Below are 19,004 nucleotides of genomic sequence, written 5' to 3'. Positions count from 1 at the left end.
TGTGAAATTTTAATTTTATGCCCAGCTTATATTTGCTGGTGTGTTGGGAGTTAATTGTTGGTTAATATTATCCTGCTAGTTTTTTTTTTACCTTACAACACAAATCCAGTAAAAGGTAATAGTATTACAATCAAAATTATTTGTATCTCAAGCGTGAGAAAAGAGTAGTTGATCATTGAGCTACTAAATTCCAAATAAGTCTCTCAAAGTATTTGGAAGATTATGTCTTAAAATAAATGTTTGAGGGTTAGTGTATCGAAGCACATGCAGGTTAAATGGCTGATATCCACTGTTAATACTCACTGTCTACTCACTGTCTACTCAGCTAAGCTGCATTTTTGAAACTTTTTGACCTGATAATTGTTTCTTACCAATTTATACTACTTTATTTATTAAAATTGCAAAACAAGAACAACATAAACTGTGACTCTGACAGTTTTAATATACTACTGGTTGAAATTAGTTAACCATTGAATCAGCACAATAGAGTGGTGGTGGATGATGTAGCTTGTATAATGATTTGTTTAGGCTTCCAGATGATTTAAAAGGCTTTTGACACCAACTTATTGTTCACCATGACATCAAATATGATAGGTAAACAGGTATTTGTTATTTAGTGGCGATAGGCAGCTTTATATAAAGATTTCATGCTGAATATCAGATTTCATTGACATTTATAACTTGGAATAGAAGTCAAAAGTCGACTTGAGTTTTAGATATATATTTCTGATCTTCCAGGCAGTTCCTGACTATTTTCGTAACATTATTCAAAATGAATTGGTTTTAAAAGAGCTTAAGTGTAACGAAAAGAAGTTTGCAGTATTTTTATAATCCTATTGTTCTGACAATCCCCTAGATCTTTACCAGAATTTGTCCAAACCAGATTAGCATCTCCATAATATGATCTATGTTTTATAAAGTTATTTCTGATCTTATCGTCTACTTTTGTTCTTTTGATCATGTGTCTTAATTTTACCACCTAAATAACAATATTCTGCAACTTCTGATGTATTAATTGCGCTTTGTATTTTTCTAAATTATTATTTTTTTGTTGCAATTTTAATAAAAATAATAATAGGTATAAATGTCATAACCATAATAGTTGTTTGCAACCTGAAGTAATTATTCTAAAGAATAAAAAGGATCACACGCCATACTTAAAACTGAGAAATGAAATGTTTTTCTATCACCATCTTCAGTAAGTTAAAACTCATTACATATCAGGATGTCAAGTCCATTAAAATGCAGTTGATGTTTACTAAGTGACACCTTCCCTGTGTTTATCACAGTTTAATGAACATCATTACTCTTAGAGAAAGTTATTCTAATGGTGCCTTGTATTCCTTACTTACTGGTACTTCATGTTAGTCAAACCATTAAGAAAGACAGAGTAATACGAAAACAATAACATATGTATTGTGAATGAACGATACACATGTTGTATTGTGGATTTACTTTTGGTGACCATAATTTCTTCATTAAATATCTGAACGAGTCATATCAAAATCTACGTGGTGGTGGGATGGTCTACTTGCCATTCTCCTCATTTGCAGGTATTAATTCCATTAAAAAAAAAAAAAATAATAATTACCAACTTTAGAACTTTTAAACTAGTTTAAAGTTTAAAATTAATGAATCTTAGTGACTCAAAATGAAATCATAATATCTAGTGTTTTTCACTAGGCAAGTTCAATGACTGAAAAACAGGCATCAATTCCCTCAAAAACTTTAAATCACAGTAAATTAACTTATCCATACATTTTAGAACTCTTTATGAATAAATTATAGGACTTTATTAAAGTAGATTATTATTTATACTGCTACTTCTTGATAAAAATTAAAGACACAACCCTAAAATTCAGGACTGTTCCAAAGAATTTCAGTTGTGATTATTATGTACACTTCTAACTCAGGAAGGTAAAAAAATAGTAAATAATTATTACATTTCTCTGTCAAAGTATTTATTTGATTAACCTTTTTCTTATCTCATTTATACTTATTTTTTTCTTATGTATTTTCAACTGAAGTTGTTTCGGAGTAAACATTATTTATATTTGGTCATTCTTCTTAATCATGTCTGATTTCCATCTAAAGAATGACAAAAAAGTGTAATATCTATATTTTCTGTCATTGTATTTGTTATTTTATTGTGAAATTTTCCTTAAATCATTTTTTACTTTTATTATATGCCTTTAATTTTTATTATTTGGAAAATTATATTTAAAAAAAGAAACATTTTGTATATACAGCTTGAAAAGCAATGGGAACAGACAACATCTTTCTCGCGTTCATTGTATATTGAAGGTTGCCTTTTTTACCCATATTGTGACTGTGATTGCAATCTCAAGTTGAATGAAACAATAGTTACTAATACTTAGAAAAAAAATCTGCCTTTGTCAAACTAGTATTTGCATTAGAATTGTATTTGCATAACAACAACACAGTACTTTTCTTTTGGGAACTGGCTTAATTATGATTCTGTTGCCATTTTTAATAAATTATCCGAGTACTTACAAGTTCTCCCCACCAATTTATTTAAAATAAAATACCTTTTTTTTATGTAAGCAACATTACTATTTCAGTAAGTTCTTAAATAATACTAATTAAAAAAAAATAATAAAAAAACCTAAATTTTCTGCATATCCGTTTAACTGTGTTCTTATATCTGCTAAAATAGTGTTGATTTACATCTTTAGATTTGCAGTTTATTTTTGTACATTTAGTATCATCATATGTGTGCTTTTAATATTATTTCACATATTTTTATTTTAAAGTATTAGTACAATTTTTTTAATTTATAAATAATTATGAAGTTGTTACGCTGCTCTGATCAAGGTTTTACCACGGTTTTCACTTTGCTGGACATTTCTTTTTTTATCCGTGGAGTATCATATCTACCTGTTCCTAATGTATAATGTATTATTATGTACTGATCAGAATAAAAAAAATTATTTATTTCAACTACTTGATTTGGTAGGTTGTAAATAATTCTTGTTTAATATTTAAACCAGTTTTCCATAAAATTGTGAGTATATTTTATTCTATTCCCCATTATTAGATGATTTATTGAGATGTACAAATGCTAGAACAGCCTCCTTTATACCCAGGCTGGCTTTGATATTGAATGCCCTTCATCCTTATGTTTACTTTATAAACATCCTAGTATTTTATATAGAAAGTATTGACTGATAGTGGTTGTTTTACATTTACCTACCTCAATGTATTTCAGTGCATAGCAATGGTACAATGGTTTTTTTTTTAGTACTTCATTTTCTGTATGTTATTAATGTGTACGCACATCTATTTGGTTCTGCTCTTGCTAAATAAGGTAGTAATTCTGGGGTTGTATATCGTATCCTCTTACTGATTTATTAATGAGTATAGTTTTTAGAGCTCTATTAAATTTTGGTAAGATTGAGTGAGATATTATAAATTGTTTTTCCTCCTTCAAAACGTCATTAGACAATTTTATTAAACAAACTTTTGCTCTGAAGTATGACTGAAGATATCATTACTGATATAAATGTTGCTAAATGTAATTTCTTTTCGGCTTTTTTTATTTTGCATGTTTATCCAAAATCTCCAAATATTTCTTGTTATTAGCGGTTACCTAACTTCTGACTTATGTAATGCCTGCTCGGTTGCAAAAATTATTTCATCCTTTCCAAGAATCTGTTCATCTTTTTATGATATCATCTGGTATTAAATTCATTTTTAGGTCTTTTCATATAATTTTTAATTATATGAAGTTTAATTAAACTGAAATTTCAATCGTTAGAACCATTGTGGTCAGCTGTAAAGCATCTTGTTTGCTCAGCTCCTTAAATGGTTAACCTTAACATGGTTCCCATAGACAGGAAATGTGAACAGTCAGGAAAAATTGCAAACAATTTCAGAGAATTGCATTTTTGTTACCGAATTAAGATTATGTTATTAGTAAGTATTTTTTAAGTAATTCCAAATTATATTTGATATACTTTCCTGGCATTGGGAAGTGGCGACCCCATGGCCCAGCACATTGCAACTATGTGCATCAAGCAGCCATTAGCATGCCCTGTTCTTACATTCCTAATTATTAATTTATATTAAAGGAGGAATATTTCAAATTGTAGTTAATTTTTTCACCGGTGAATTTTAACAGAAAGTTACCATTGAAAAATTTAAAGGTGGTTAAGTGTTTTCTTGGATTTTTTCCGAAACCGCCATGAATTTTTTGTATTTTAGGTAATTAATTGCTTTTAAATGGCATCTAAAATGACTTTTTAATCACCAGTGCTTAGATCCAGAACTTACATCCAGAATTAAGTCGGTTGAGAAGAACTAGACATGTGTATCATGCTTTGCCTGGATCTTCCATTCAGAGTAACAGGATTTTCGCAGCAAATGATACACTTGAATCCTTGACTTCATTTACGCAAAATGACAACAAAATTATTTCTTATTGTTATAAAGATAATGTTTCTAAGATTGAGATTAATGGAGATGATGTTTCTAAGATGGAGATAATTTCTAAGATGTAGGTTCTCAATGTTGTACAAAATAAGTTATCCTTAAGTTCACGTGAAGATATTGTGCAACTTTTAAAATTATGTTTCCTGATAATTTTACTGAGTCAAAATTCCAGCTTGGAGCTACTAAATAATGCCCTTGTCATTAATTATGGCCGTGCACCATATTTTGCTGGCATTCTACAAATATGTTAGAATAATAATGACAAAATATTTTTCAAGTAAATATTAATAAAGTATGTTTTCTGTACAAAATGTCTATTTTTCTTATCTGTATTATTTTTAGTCACACTGATTTTAGTTTCCCTTTAAGTTGTGATCATATATTCTTTATTAAATTTAAATCTGTGTTTCTTAGCATTTTTATGCAGACCAAGTTATTAAATATTGCTTTTTAATTGCTTTGCAAAATAATGTAGGTTAGTTTTTGTGAAAAACTTTTAGCAATCTTAGGTGCGAGCCAATTATTTAAAAAATCGCGCTTTAGTTAGTTTTTATTTCTTATATGTGTTACTTTTAGTTACCATGATGTTCATTTTTATGCAAAAAACTTATTAGTGTTGTTTTTTTTTGTACTTTGCGGTGCAGTTTACTGAAACAACTTATCACAAAAAAATAGCTTAATCTTAAATGTATATTGTAAAAAAAATCATTAAAAAATAAACTTTAAAAATGAATATAATAAAAAAAGCGAGTTGGGCAGTTATGGGGATGTTAGAGGCTGCAAAGAAATAAATTATGTATATATTGTGCAGGTTAAACGGCAATAGAATAAAATTATGAGAGTCATTTTTACTCGGTTGTTGAGGAAAAAGGAATCTTAAAATTTTGTGGGAATCCTGTTGAAGGCTGTGATCTGATGATCAGACTAGGCCTTTTGATCAAATCTCCAAAGACGACAAAATTAATCGTTGTTAAGTAGTTCAAAGATTATAAGGCTCACGGTACAACCGTTTAAAAAGTTTAACCCGTCTTTTAACTTTTAGATTGCTTGTGAAATATTTCAGATCGCAGTCAAATATTTTGGACAAAATGTTATTCAGAAGTACTTATAATAATGATTTTTACGCTGTTATTTTAAATTATACGTTATAACTGGAAACGTATAGCAAAGTAATGAAACTTATAATCGCTGGGATAATAGGATAATACGAGGTGTGTGAGAAAAGTAATGAGGCTGACGTTTTACTTACCAAAGTTTTTATTTTTTTTCGAACAACAACGTTATCCCCTTCAAAGTAGTTCTCTTAGGCAGCTTCACACCGGCGGAGTCGTTCCCACCTGGTAGCAGCGCTGGAAGGCTTCAACTGGTAGGGCTTTGTGACCCGTCGGTCACAGTCTTTTGAATGTTCTCCAGAGTTCCAAAATGACGTCTTTTTAAGACGCCTTTCAATTTCGGGAAAAGGAAAAAGTCACAAGGACTCAAATCAGGTGAATAGGAGGGTTGAGGAACCGTAGGAATGCGTTTTGAGGTCATTCCCTGATGGAAATGGCCGTGTGACACGGGGCATTGTCATGATGAAGCATCCACTTGTCTGCGATGTCTGGTCTCACGCGAATCACTCTTTTCCTGAGCCTTTCAAGGACACCTTTGTAAAACTCTCGGTTGACAGTTTGTCTGGGAGGGTCAAATTCTTTATGCACGATAGCCCTTCTGTCAGTAAAGCAAATCAGCACGGTTTGGATCTTTGATTTGCTCATTCGACATTTCTTCGGTCGAGGAGATGACGGAAAGTGCCATTCTTCGCTTTGTTTCAGGATCGTACTCGAATATCCAGGATTCATCACCTGTGATCACACCTGTTTTGCACACGTTTCTTCGATTGTCCTTCTGTTCCGTTGTGAGGTTTTCGGCACCAATTTTGCATGTCCAAATCGTCTGTCAAAATTTGATGTACGGTGAAAGCGTTTAAATTTAACCGTTCACTCATCATCCTTATTGTTAAACGACGGTCTGATCTCACAAGAACCCTCAGACGCTCAACGTTTTCGTCAGATTTTGAAGTTCTCCCTGAGCGAGGTTGATCTTCAACGTGTTCTCGGCCTTCCAAAAATGATTTTTGCCGGCGGAAAACTTGTGCTCTTGGTAAGTAATGTTCCCCGTAGGCTTGTTTCAACTTTTCAAAGGTCACACTCGCGGATTCTCCAAGTTTAACACAAAACTTGATCGCACAACGTCCCTCTAAATTCCGATGCTCCATTTTTGTAACACAACAAAAACACAAATTCACTGATGGCGCTGTCGAAAATAACGTGTTGGCTGAACTGAGTTGAACTCGTTCTGAGCATGTGGAAGGGATGAACAAACCGGTCTAGCACAGACCGCCGGCAGACACAGCGTTGCCAGATCGCTCGCAGTGTTACCAATCTCATTACTTTTACTCACACACCTCGTATGTTATAAATTTGTTTTATAACATTTTGGAATTAGATTTTTTTAAAAACTTTAAACTATACAAAATAGTAATCTCAAAATCTAAAACTTTACGTTTTGATGAATATGTTGGATAATTTAATCGCATAATTACTCTGTTTGTTGAAATTATGTTATTCTTTTTTTTAAGTTCGATATAATATATTTTGATTATTCAAACACGTTTAATTGTGAAAGGTAATTTATACGAACAAATAGTTTAAACCTAATTGCATTTGGTTTTTTGCGATCGTGTTTATAAAACGGTCCTTTTTAAATAGAAAACATAACAAAACAGAAAGGTTTTTCACGTCCCAGAGATGTCTGTTTTAGAAAGGTTTACTGTATACGGAAATGCGCTTCCTGAAAATCATTTCAGATCTATTACGTAACTTAATATTTGATAGCGTCGGTGACTGTTATTAAGGTAATGTTGTATTATTCTAGGTTACCCTAAACATTCTAAAGTAACAGAATCTCGGTGTGGTTTTTATTACTACAAGTTCAATATTAAAATATATTTTATTATTAGCTGTACACATCTTGTTTTATACAACTATATAATTTATGTTTTAAAATTATAATTAACTATTCTTTTGAAAGATTTGTACACAAAATTTTAAATCCCTTTATAAAATGTCTAATTAGCACAGGTGAGACGATTTTTCAAAATCTTGTTATTTTTGTTAGGTTCTGTATTTATTATTCTACAGTAAAAAGATATCGGGGTAGGATTTCAGTTGATGCTGAAGTCCTACCCCGAGTTGTATTTATCATTATAAAAATTAAATAGTGATATTTAGAAACAGTTTTACATGTAGGTCACATGAATTATTTACTAAATTTTTTTAACGTTAAAGAAATTCATTAATTAATACCGTTTTCTGTTTCTCACTTTTTTAAGTTATCGATAAATTAAAATCTTTAGTATAATGCCCTATCAGCAATTTAAAAAAAAAATGCTTATCTTTTTTGGTTATATAATATTTTAGAAAAAAGAATTTACCTGTTTCTTGGCTACAAAGTGAAGAAAAGTTATTTTGTTGTTGCCTTCACTAAGAAACTGATTGTTTAATCAGATAATTAAAAAAAAAAGAAGCCGAAAGTGTGAGTATTTCTTTTACGACTAACTTTGTTAACCCTATCTATTTTGCATTATCATATTGTATCACGAATAACCTTAATTGTATGTTAATAAGTAACCTCTTCATTTTTTAGTAACAAATAATAGAATATTAAAAACTGTTGCCCGCATTGACTTTACATTAATAATAAAGATAAATTAATGTTTTACAGAATGAAAGTTTTTCTATTTTAAAAAGTTTTTTTTTTTTATTGCACTCAAATAAAGGATTACACAGAGATCAATCTCGTGTTAAATCCCTAGTATAAAATTAATTACAAACTATGAGTAATATATTTAAAAAATTTACATTTTTGTATCTGTTGACCGAAATAAAATTATATATATAATAGTGCTGGCATCCCCCGTGCTATTTGGATATTTGCTTTTCCGTCACGGTCAGGGGATATTTAGCCGGTCATGGCTCGCTTCGCTCGCTCTTCCCGAGTAGCCTGGGGGCTCTGTTCCCTGGAACCTCCTGCGTTCATTAAACTCATGGTTGTAAACATAATAATGATAAATAAAAATTAAAGCCTGTTCAATTTATAAAAAAGCATCGGTCCATTGTAATTTCTTCAGTGCAACAATTTGGTAAGTACAGAACCCGAAACTTTCAGCGAACTAAAGAATGCGGGTTTCAAAATAGTCTGTTTCCATCTTAAAAATGTTAGCTTCTGTTATAGCCTGTTAGTCCTTCGAACGGGTAAATATGTACGTCGGCTGGTTCTTGGCGTTACCCGACAAAGAACAGTAGGAGGTAACCGTGCTTTGTTTCTCATTCTTTTAAAATTTTTTAGTCAAGTAACCGGAGACAGGTGCAGCCAGTCGTATTGGACGTACATGGCAGTGGCTGTGTCGGTTGAGCCGCCGCGCTGTACATCGTTGCACTCTTGAAAAATCGAAATTCAAAAAACCCGAAGATGGTTTTTAGATATTTATCTGAAGCGTATTTACATACCCCAATGCAGTGAATATCTTGTTTAATATAGCGGAAATGGGGAAAATTTGCAATAGCTGTTCAATTTTTTTACCTTTCTTCACCCCTTTCTAGATCGAATTTCGAATAATTTAGAGATTTGTTTTTTGATATTTACATGCAAATTATACACACAAAGAATCATAGTTATATCTTTCTTCATTTGTTACCGAGAAATTGAAAAAAATAGCCGGGTTTCAAAATTCAACTGAAGTTGTAGTAAGCTTATTTTGATAAATCGATATGCACACCCTTTTCATTCTCTTAGAGATGAGTGAAAAAAATCCTTTCTCTGCGGTAGTTTAATATCTTGGGGGAGCATCTCTGTAGGGTTTCAAGTTATCAGCACTCCTTTTTTATTAAATTTCTTTGGGTTAACTAGAATAATTTTTTCTTCCTTTTCCTAAAGATTATATTTGAAATTGCGTTAACTTTTAATTTCGTAATACTTTCAGACAGTCGAGATCAGTTAGGGGCAAGTCACCGAGGTCTTTCCATTTACATATTTCTGATATTTACGTATAAGAAAGAACTGCATTTAAAGATTCTATCAAATCCCATCTTTTTATCCAAAAAAAAAGAAAGAACTGGCATTAAAAAAGCCCATGTTGTGTATTAATAGCCGACTTCGGCCCCGCTGGACATTAATAACGATTCGATTTTTTACTTAGTTTTTTCTTTCGTCAAAGTTAGTTATGAACCTATAAATATGTTTTATTAATTGATTTATATAAAAGTAAATTTACGAGGACGAAAATTAAAGCTTAAAAAATTTTCTCAGGGTTCTGTACGCATTTTCTGATAATTTTATAGAAAGATATTCCCATTGTAGATCAGAACTAGTTGCATATCGCCGATTACTTCGAATGAAATTCAAGATTCTGCTTGATGTGTGACATCGCAACGCAGTTTCTGATGAATACTAAAACCGTGGTAGTTTTGCAGCGAGCGCCTAGTGACAGAGTTCGCGGGTCTGTCGGTTTGTGCTTTCATTACAAACATGACTTCCAGCATATCGACTTGTCGAGAAGGTCGATCGCAGTGTGTTCTGGAATAATAAAGATTTAGCAACATACTCGTATGTAATGAATAATCTTGTTTGTGCGTCTGACATTTTTGATTTTGAAAGTAATGTAAATTATTCTTGTAATTTCACAGATTTCCTCGATTCGAGGTTTGTGAAAAATAACGGAAGCGGATTTTTACGCCTTAATAATACATTTACGACATCTCTAATCTCAATTTCCAATTTTACCAGTTCATTTTTTATTTTTTTTCTACATGTGTAGTGTAAACCACGGGTAACAAACCTATTGGCTTTTGTTTTCGGATGTTTGAAACATAATAAAGCAAACATTTGATGATTTAAAAAACTGCACAACGTTTTCTATTTAGATAATTCATCAGGATGAACTGTTTGTCAACAGATGTTTACATATGTTTCTTTGCTTTTTGGAGTTTCGTAAAAACGTTTTAACATTTCTTCGTAATATTTTATGTTAAGTGAAAAAGGAGGTTTTTAGGCGATTACCGGTCATCCCCGTAGTGTTTAAAAAAGGATAATAAAAGCTCTACGTAGAAGCTGTTCAGTTTACTTTGATAAAAAAAAGAGATAAGTAAATTCTACTAATCTTTATTAGTAGAATTTACTTATCTAGGACGCCGCTATGGTTCTCAGAGACTGTTTACGGCAGGAAGTATTGATGCAAACCTATTTCTTACTTCCGATGCATTCTCTTTCATAATTATTTTTTCCTTTTACCACTTTCTGTTCGTTATCTCATTTCCTTTTCATTAAATCATTTGTAGTCGACGTTATATTGTATTATGATGAAAAAATTGTTACAGTGGGAAAAAGCAAATTGAAAATTCAATTACGAGGATAAAAAAAGAAATAATGAATATATATATATATATATATATATATATATATATATATATATATATATATATATATATATTTGAGCGCGCGCGCTTGTGTGTTGTAGAAAAATATTTGATTTTATTGTTGAATTATAGATTATTTCTCTTATATATTTACAAAGATAATAATTTTTAAAATTTATTCATACTATGTTTGTACTTTTAACCAAAGGTTTTTATTTACAAAGCTTTAGCTAATCTGTTTCTGTTGTTTTGAATAGTTTTAGAAAGTAAATTCTACTCCCTCTACCCACCCATCCCCATAGGCTAGTTGTGTCTAGCCTATAGGGATGGGTGGGTAGAGGGAGTAGAAGTTTTAATCGACGACAGTTCGGCTGTATTCATATAATAGCGAGTCATTTTATTATTTCCACAAGTAGCGGATGTCCATGTTAATTTCTTTTAGTGTTGAGTTGAAATGTAGCAGAAATAACAAAGATGGACTACTGCATGTGAAAATAGGAGGAGAAAAGATTATGGAGGTAGAAGAATTTTGTTATTTGGGAAGTAGAATTACTAAAGATGGACGGAGCGATATAAAATGCTGAATAGCACAGGCGAAACGAGCCTTTAGTCAGAAATATAATTTTTTTACATCAAAAATGACTTTAAATATCAGGAAAAGATTTTTGAAAGTATATGTTTGGAATGTCGCTTTATATGTTAGTGAAACTTGGACGATCAGAGTATCTGAGAAGAAAAGATTAGAAGCTTTTGAAAGGTGGTGATATAAGAAAATGTTAAAAATCAGATGGATGGATGGATAAAGTGACAAATGAGAGGTGTTACGGCAAATTGATGAAGAAAGAAGCATTTGGAAAAATATAGTTAAAAGAAGAGACAGACTTATAGGCCACATACTAAGGCATCCTGGAATAGTCGCTTTAATATTGGAAGGACAGGTAGAAGGAGAAAATTGTGTAGGCAGGCCAAGTTTGGAATATGTAAAACAAATTGTTAGGGATGTAGGATGTAGGGGGTATACCGAAATGAAACGACTAGCACTAGATAGGGAATCTTTGAGAGCTGCATTAAACCAGTCAAATGACTGAAGACAAAAAATATATATATATATATTTTACAAATATATATATAATATATATATAAAATATATATGTAAAATATATATTTGTAAAAAAAGAAGTGTTGAGTGTTGATAATCTAAATTGTTTATTTTCTATTTGTTTATGAAGTATTTCATGTTACAGTATCTATTTTATGGCAGGAAAATATTCTACAAGGAAAATTCAGGCTTGCATGCACTCGCAAATGCACACATAAAATATTTAAATATATCAAGTATATGTACCTTTGTTATTATTACTATTTGAAGTACAGCCAGTAAAAGTTTAATGATTATTTTATTTATTATGTTTTATATATATATATAATGCAATTATAGTGTAATTATATTATACTATAAATAATATATAGGATGCACAAATAAGAATAACAGGGATTTAAAGCTGTTTAGTATCTCGTAATTTTGATTTATAGTAATGAATCTGAAATAAAATGTAAGAGTAACTTTTCCCTAATGTGTTAAATGTGAGCACCTCTTGGTTGGTACATATTCAACCGATAGGAGAGCTCGTCCCATACTTTAGCCAGCGTGTCTGGAGTAATGGAACCGATAGCCACTTTAATCCTGTGACTCAAATCTGGTAGATCGGTAGGTAGTGGAGGTTTATACAAAAGATCTTCTATAAAACACCACGGGGAAAAATCACATGGGGTGACTTTGGAAACTACCACAAACAAGCTCTGTCATCGGGTCCGTGCCGACCGATACAGCAGTTGTGAAAAATATTGGTCCTTCTTGCAGTCAAGGAAAGAGCCGTGTACGCAGCCTATCAAAATAAGTAAATTCTGTTATGATAGCTTCAGTGAAATATAAAGGGCCATAAATTTGCCACCAGTATAATGTAGAGAAAATATTCAACTTAGGGGAGTCCCTTTCTCATTGTAAGAATACATGAGGGTTATCTGACTCCCAGATTTAGAAAATGTAAGAGTTAACTTTCCCAATATGATGAAATGTGTTGATCAACATTTCTGCACAACACTATAAAGAAATTGTTTGTGTTGCAACATTTTGATTGTGAAGTCACCACGCATAGCTTAGTCTGTAATCTTCAAAGCCTGTAAGGGTGTAAACTATATTGACGTGTATTGGTGTAATATTTTCTCTACATTATACTGGTGGCAAATTTATGGCCCTTTATGTTTCACTGAAGCTATCATAACAGGATTTACTTATTTTGATGTGCTGTGTACAAGACTCTTTCCTCGACTGCAAGAAGGACAAAAGAATTATTTGGCAACAAGATAATGGTAGGATGGATAATGGTAGGATGGCTGGCCTTCCTACCAGATTTTTTAGGACTAGATAGGAAGGACTTCCTTATATGTTCAACATTCTCTTCAGACACTCTTAGTCTTCCAAGTACTCTTCCCTTTACGCAGACATCTGGTCGTTTCAAACATTGACGAATGTTATGTCACTTGGAAGATCATATTAAACATTCTACTCAGCGAAAATTGAGTTGTAACTACATATTCATACTTAGCATACTGCAAAATACAGAAGGCTTTCCATTCAGGAGTTGTTATCTTGACACTGTCAAACAGAAAAATAGGTCAATCTATGGCCATGCGCGTGACTAGAACTTACTTTTTTGGTATTTGATCTTTGATTCTAGCTTTAAATCAGGACTTTTCACATTATAACAAATTAAAACCCCAATATTCTTTTTCATACACCTGGTATGTATATATATATATATATATATATATATATATATACCAGTATATGTATGTATATAACATATGTATGTTTTAGCAGATGATGCTAGCTTGTTGAAACTCATATTTTAAATAGTACATAATAAGAAATGGGTGTCTTTTAAAGATGTATCTTGTTAAGACAAGAATCATTCTTAATATTTAATGTTAACATGTGCACTTATTAGATTCTTAATATTTAATGTAGTGTACAATTTTTAATATTTTATGTTAACATGTGTTCTTATTAGACCCAACGTTTATAATGTTTAGAACTCAGTGTTGTCATAGACCACAATCAGTGTTCTGCTTTGGCTTATTATACATTTGTACAAGGCACAATGTGTTACGTGTAACTCGGCGTAATACTTCGCCATGCAAAAATAATCCTACGCTTTCGTTAATGATATTAATAAATTAGAAACAGATCTAGCAATCTATTTATCTTTTGATGATCTTCTAAATAACTGTTACTAACTTGATAACCAGAATTTTCTTACTGCTTTTACCATGCGTTTAAATATCTATTCATTGTTTTTTCCAATTAATGCTGCTTTCAGAGTCTCAAAAATTATTTTATTTTATTTTTTTACATGTTATAGCGCTCTTAATTCATGGAACTGTTATTTTTCTTAATTCATAGGACTGTTATTTTTAAATATAGATGTAATGGATCTTCTACTATTTTACTTGACTCTTCCAAGGAAATAGTGGAACGATTATTTTTTTATTACTGAAAAAAAATAGCACCTTACCATTTCTGGTGTGATCTATATGATGCGTAGATGTCTTGAATACCCTAATAACATTATTACATCAACGATAGAACAATTTGAATATTAATTATAAAAAAACTTACAACGCCATTACAGTTAATATATCTAATGGGCTAAGTTTGTAAAATTAATATCAAGTGTAAAATTTGAGATTTGTACTAAACAATGGATTTCTACATAGACACATTGGAGGGCATAAATTATTGGCAAAAATTAGTGGTGGCACTCCACCATGTTGCTATGTCATACAAAAATGCCTCACTTATTTTTTTATTTATTTTGTCTTCTATTATTTGTCTATCCATTCAGAGTACAGCAAACATGGACTTGTTTTGTTTTTTCATCTTGTAATACTATTGCTGATTGTTTTCAATATTTCAACATAACATGTTCTAATCCGCTATTAAAGTATTGAGGTAATCTGTTTGGAATTGTTGAAAGTTTTGAGGACAAATTATCTCTAAAAAACGGCTCTGAATTAAACAAATAACATAAACTCTGTCCTTCAAAATAAAATCAACCAGATCTTACACTTAAATATTGTCCACTATCTTTGAAATGATACAGCTAACAAATTCTTTAATTTATTCAATAATTTGTGATGGCACAAGAATCATTTCAGTGAATGAACAAGTAAGCATTTGTGGTTATTCATTTAATACTAACCTAAACCTTCAGGAAGGCTTTATGGAATAAAATAACATAAATTAAATATTTTAGTTTCATAATTTCACCCCCCCCCCCATAATTAGATATTGGCGACACACATGAATATAAAAAAATTACGTTTTGATTCTTATAAATTATTTAACTTTCATATAATCATTAGGTCTTATCGAAACTTTAATTGTTGTTTTTTACACTTCAGAAAAAGTTATTTATTGTTAAAACACTGGATGAACTTGGCATGTGGTTTCCATGTGAGAAAATGATGATCGCTAATTCTCACCACTAATTTCAGTTGTTTTCACCCCTTTTGCAGAATTAAGCTGTTTAGTTGCTATACAGAACTACTAATTAAACTTCCAGTGATAGTTTGAGGCATTCAAACTTATTGTGATGTTCTATGTTATATAATTATTGAGATGATCTAATTCACTTAAATATAATTCTACTTTGATTTGAAGTAAAATTATATTTAATTGATTACATTACAACCATTAAACAGGAGACCAATAATAGTGCTCTCCAAAAAGTTCGGTTTATCCTGTTTCTTCTTTCCTGTTTTTATTGTTGATAATGAAAAATGTGTATACAAATGGATTGTGAACAAATACTTTACAAAGCTCTGTTTGTTGGAAGTATGCTTCTGGGAAAGTATGATTAAGGTCAATTTGATATAAGCTATATTTGCTGTTACAAATCAGATTTATTCTGTGGTTTGGAATATCTATGCGGCTATTGTAATCAGAATTTATCATAATTTTTTTTAAATTATACTGATTAAAATAAACAAACCACATTTGTGATAATTGATGTTTTTAGTTACATGATGACATGTTTAGTTTTTAAAAAAATTAAGTTTATCATGTTCATTCATTAATCTCATTGCATAAATAAAATAATTAAACACTTTTTGCATTACATTTGTGTTTAACTGCTTATTACTTATATTACAGCATCTTAGATGAAACTGTCATCATAAAGATTTTATTTCATTCCTCAGTCCTGAGATAAATAGCATTTTTGTTACTTATTTTATGTTTTATTAACCCTTAATTTACTTTTTAAAAAGTAAATTTTTAATAAAATGTTTTTATTAAAAAAATGTTTTTCTAAAATCGTTTTTTTATAAAATTTTTGTAAATATATATATATATATATATATATATATATAATAATTTGATCCAGATGTATTTTAATTTTTTTAGGCTTCATGTATGTAACACTTTATTAGAATGTCACCAACTAGATGCAGATTCTGCAACGTAGGAGTTATTTATGGTAAACAAAAGCGCATAATTTACAAACATTGTGAATTTTATTTTCATTTCCATTGCTGTAATGTTGCTGAGGAGGACCTTGATTTTTTAGTTGTGAATGGCACATTGCAATTTAAGTGCAACCCATGCACCAGAAAAGTAAATAATCATGATGGTACACCAGTCAGTCCTATGCCTAGATGTACAAGAACTAATGCCAACCAGGTTACTAAAAATAAAAAAAGAGAACCAGGCAAACCTGGTAACTGGCCGTTCCTTTTTAATCATCACTCCCCTTTTTACTGGAGGCTTAAAACTGATACTGCTAAGTCATGAGTAAAAAAAGATTCTTTGAACTTTGCTCATGAAAGAAGGTGGTCTGAAAGACGATTACACAGCCGATGGCATTGCAATCTGAATAAAAATCTCTTTTCAGAAGGTGTTAGTTTGTGGACGAAGACTGAAACATTTTTGTCTTCCACTTCCTTGTATCATCAAGTGATTTTGGAATTTTTGAAGATTAATAATGAGGTGGTTGATGTGTTCATGATAGTTGATTTATAGTACAAATATAAGCATAATGTGTCAGAATGTTTGGGGCATAAAGGCAAAGGGAGACAAATTCTTTATATGTTACTGCTGCTCTTGAAACAGTCTTCTACGAGGATTCTTTAACTTCAGAGTGTTTTCGTAACAGCTGGGGGTTGTATATAGGGCTGATAGAAATTCAGATGAGTCTGGCAAAAGATCTGGAGGTGGCTCTTTAATAGCTGTTAGTAACCAGCTACAGAGGATTGACTTGAAGTATGCTGCTGAATGTGTTTGGGTTGAAATTAGAATGGAAGACCGGATTAGTCTTGTTGCTTGGTAATCAATATTTTAGTCCGATACCAAACCTAAAACTATGATCAATTATTTTACAGCATTGGCAGTAAGTTGAAAATGAATTGCCTGTTACTTACTTACTATTGATTGATAATTTTAGTGGCTGGAGTTAATTAGGCTGACCACTACTTAGAACAGCAAAGCTCACTTTTATTCAAGGTAGAAAGCCTCTGTGGTTTTTAATTTTATGGATCATTTATGCCTAAATAGATTTAGTAGTTTCATCTTGAGAGTAGTAGTTTCATTTTGGATTTTGTTCTATCAAATATTCGTGTGGTTGACAGTGAAACTGACCATCTCTTTGTCCCTGGTCATGATAACATGATCCCTTTGTTATATTTGTTGCTGTTAACAAGGTTATCATGTCACCTCTGTGATTCAACCGTGGGGCTGTACATTGTTGTTAAGGAGACTGATTGGAGTGTTGTCTATGCCCCTTTAAGTGCAGGTGAGGTGGCTTGCATTTTTAATGGAAGTTTGCCTTTCTCCTTCTCGATACATACCTTAAAAATGATGACAAAGAGTAAATATCTTTACTGGTTTTCTCCTGAGCTAATTAGATGCTTTAAGCAAAAAATTTAAAAAATCGGGATTGCCTACTCAGTATGAGAGGTTTTTGGAGCTAAGAAGAAAAGCTAAGTTGCTTCTCCACAGAGATAAGATTAGGAGGGCAATTAGTATTGAGGATGAAGTGTTGGCTAAGCCATTGAACATTTTCAAATATGTAAAATCCTTGAACAGTTCCAACAGCGTACAACCTACTACTTTAGGAAGTATTGTTGTTATGGACACTGAAGACTTCTGTGAGGAATTTGTTAAATATTTCCAGTCTGTCTATCACCCATTCAGTTCTGCAGTAGGTAATAATGATGTATTGCATAATACTATGTACTGGTAAAACAGGCATTTCTTTTGTCATAAAAGGTGACTTCGTCAAATCTATTGCTGCGCTTAGGCTGTGTTCTACAGCTGACATTTAATGGAATCCATTCATTTACATTGAAAGGAACTGCAGAGATCATTTCACCTTACTGTTTTCACATATAATCTCGGTTTAAAATCTTGTATTTTCCCAGATTGTTGGAAAACTAGTATCACCAATTCTGAAAAAAGCGACTTACATGATAAAAAATTACAGACCAATCTGTATGTTGAATTAGGTTGCGAAGGTCTCTGAGAAAATTGTTTACATGAATCTGAGATACTACATGATGAAGATACTACACAATGCTATTGATCCATGCCAGCATGGTTTAGACTTTAAATCAAAGCATACAATGCCTGTTTCTTCTACTTCTACTGCTACTGCTACTCAAAATCTCAGTCATTCTAATTATTTTCTATGGCTTGACCAACTACACACCATTTGTCGTAAGTCTTCAGAAGGCTGCTTTATATCAACTGGCAGTGTAGTATTTAAAATATTTGTTAAAATATATCAAAGTATATTAAATTTATTTCTTATTTTAAGAAAGCATTTGACAGTGCCTCACAACACACTATTGAATAAGTTGGCCATGTATGGAATTACTGATCCTATGCTAATATTACATTTCTACGTAACCAATAGGTCTTTACAAGTTAAGATCGCAGGAAAAGTTTCTAAATGATATGTGGCATCATCTGTGTTCCGTAAGGCTTACATTTTGCGCCATTGTAATTTGAATGTTTTTGTTAATGATGTCAGGAAAGGT

The 19,004-nt window shown here is 31.4% G+C and overlaps 2 protein-coding genes across 3 annotated transcripts in view; one reads left to right on the top strand and one right to left on the bottom strand.

The window, feature by feature from the left end:
* Positions 1-8,064, bottom strand: part of LOC142319027 (putative fatty acyl-CoA reductase CG5065) — a 49,779-nt gene extending 41,715 nt beyond the window's left edge. Inside the window, exon 1 of the mRNA XM_075355842.1 lies at positions 7,928-8,064. The gene's annotated coding sequence lies outside the window, so the exon portion shown is untranslated. The remainder of the gene's footprint in view (positions 1-7,927) is intronic.
* The window catches only part of LOC142319028 (galactose mutarotase), a 101,021-nt gene that overhangs the window by 789 nt on the left and 81,228 nt on the right, over positions 1-19,004 (top strand). The window lies entirely within an intron of this gene.

Source organism: Lycorma delicatula, chromosome 2 (assembly GCF_047948215.1).
Source record: "Lycorma delicatula isolate Av1 chromosome 2, ASM4794821v1, whole genome shotgun sequence".
Taxonomy (NCBI): Eukaryota; Metazoa; Arthropoda; class Insecta; order Hemiptera; family Fulgoridae; genus Lycorma; species Lycorma delicatula.
This window is presented reverse-complemented; position numbering and strand designations above follow the sequence as displayed.